Consider the following 2860-nt stretch of genomic DNA (forward strand, 5'->3'; position numbering starts at 1 on the left):
TAGCCATCTATACTCTTTTCATGAGAGAAAGGTACCGGCGGCTGACCAAAACTCGTCGCCGCCGCGCATCCCCCACCAACTATCCGTTGTAAACGTAATCACGTGGTTGTCCACGCACCAATCGAATCATTTTACATGCGCGAAACGGTACCTTTCTCTCGTGAAAAAGAGTATAGTATGTTTATCGTTCTCGTCGGCCCGCAGCATTAAAATTTCGAGCGCGTTAATAATAATAATTTTATTTTCAAACAATTCTCAACATATTTTCAATTATAAATACAGTAGCAAGTTTGCTAAATTCCTAAAGCAAAACTAGTACCTACCTATAAACGATCTATTGATAAAATGTATGTACTTTTACAGAAATCTTTGTGATCACTGATCAGCAATGTACTTATTATTCTGGTTTTCTATTTCAGTTATATATATTACGTTTATATGGAGGAGATAAAACGTTTTGAAATGAAAACGTTTTAAAATAATTAAAATCGTTTTTTCAAAAAATGAGATTAAGTGCTTATATGCAAATACTTAAAACCCATTTAATATGAAGTTTATCCTAAAACGTTTTAAACAAGATGTTATCAACTGTTATCTAATTGACTTTTTGTGATTGTTATTTAAAATGTTTGAATTATTTGTTTAGTAGAGGTACCAGGGGCGGCTCCAGAGCCTTGGTTTGGGGGGGGGGGGGGCAAGTTATAATTTCACAAAATCTTATAACAAAAAGAAAACAAACATTTTTACATCACAAATTCAAGTCGTCTATTTTTATTCAATTTACCCAGCAGGTACATCATATACACCGTCATACCTCTATGGCCCATATATTCCATATGACAATATTATAATAATTTAATATGCATTTATTTTAACAATATATATTTTTATAAATACGGTCGTTGGGGGGGGGCGGCCCGTAGGGCCCCCCTGGAGCCGCCCCTGAGAGGTACCTATAAACAATTATTTATTCCATAAACTAGGTACTTCTAAACCGACTGTATATAAGTAAGTTATAGTACTACACGGACGTACAGTAGAAATCACGAGTACGAAAGACTAAAGACGAATCACGATTATAACTAAATATTATGAGTTGTGATAAATAATAAACAATCGATATTTCAAGTTTTTAACCAACTAATGGCCTGGGGCTGTTGGTACGTAATATTGTAAAATATACCTACCGATCGCACTATCGCCCGTATGAGCCAATGTTCTGGAAAAGTGTAGAGCTAGTTGTTATTGAGAATTCTCGATGATCGAGGGGGATAATTCCCATATTATATTTTGTGTAAGCAACTAAATATTAATAATAATAATAATAATAATAATAATATCCTAGTTCCTAGATATGAGTCTAGATAATAATATAGTCATGTCATATATAAACACGTATAAACATATTCTGACATTCTGTCGAAATTTACAATATTTGATAATTTGTTTTTAGAAAAAAATGGAACAAAATTGAATGCGTTATAGAATATACTTAATTATAAATTGTTATAAATATTGAAAATAAATTCATGGGGGGGATTTATCCCCCTCACCCCCCCCCCCCCCACCCCGTTTGACTGCCACAGCTATGACAATAATATTATGTATTGATATGCAGATCGATCTTGTCCAACGATGTATAAGAATTACACAAAAGGTTCAACCCTCTGACGCTTTTGATGTTTTATTATTCTCTTGGTACCTACACATATATATATTGTATATATACATAATATCTACCTATATGTGGCTATTATATATGCTGAATATATACTACATAGCCACATAGGTATATGGACTGTATGGCTATAGGTGGGCTTATATTATAAGTATAAATTTAGTAAATATGTTTCAGTTACTTTTTTTTTTTGATCAATCAACCGTTTTGTTCCGGTTAATAAATATATATACTATGGCCTGTAGTTTGTAGACTTTGAAATTGTGCAAATAATAATTAATATTCAATATTATAATATTATAATCAGCAACAGCGGAAGGTTAACTTTTATGACACTCATAAATAAATGGTCTGAAACTCGTTACCCGAAACCCCGAGTCGTCTTGAAAGTGTTGTGGCAATTCACCATTAATCAATATCAAATAACTACTTGACATTTTAAATGCATTAAAACTTAAAAGAGGTATCAAACACATTATAACCATATTATGTATGTTGTTAATAGAGGACTTTCACACATGCGTCATAATAAAATCTACCCATTTGGCTTCCTATTTCCATCAGTATATGGAACTACGGAAGTGGAGCGATAAAAATTATAAAAAACAGATAAGTGAGTTCAGCCAGCTGGCCACTTTTTTCAATTTAATTGTAGTTATTTTTCAAGTAATAATATTACATTAAAAAAATATTCTTATTTTCAAAAAAAATTTTAAGGTGTTTAACAAAAAATGCCCTGCAGTCTGGTCTCATGTAAACTTGATGCCGAATTTGAATTCTGCAGGTTATTATTAAATATTATGTAAGTATTGTGTAAGAATTTAAAAATGAATAACTATATAGGTATAAAGTATAAACCATTTCAGATAAATTAATTTTATCGGTGCATCCTAGTTGGGTCTCAAGTACTAAGTGCTAATCTCAAGTACTACACTAGTTGGGTCCGGGATATTCTAATACTATACGTCTATACTAAAATTTTTAATTTTTAATAGCCAGAAGTCTATTCAAACCAAAGGTATATGTTTAAAAATATTTTTCTATAGTTTCTTTGCTATTAAAAATCTAAATTATTTGAATTCTACAAATTATAATATAATATACAAATACCTATGGGTACAATGCCAAAAATTAATGTCATATATATTTTTACCAACACAAAAATGATTTTTTTAAACAACA

The sequence above is a fragment of the Acyrthosiphon pisum genome, chromosome A1, assembly GCF_005508785.2.
Source record: "Acyrthosiphon pisum isolate AL4f chromosome A1, pea_aphid_22Mar2018_4r6ur, whole genome shotgun sequence".
In the NCBI taxonomy this organism is placed as follows: domain Eukaryota; kingdom Metazoa; phylum Arthropoda; class Insecta; order Hemiptera; family Aphididae; genus Acyrthosiphon; species Acyrthosiphon pisum.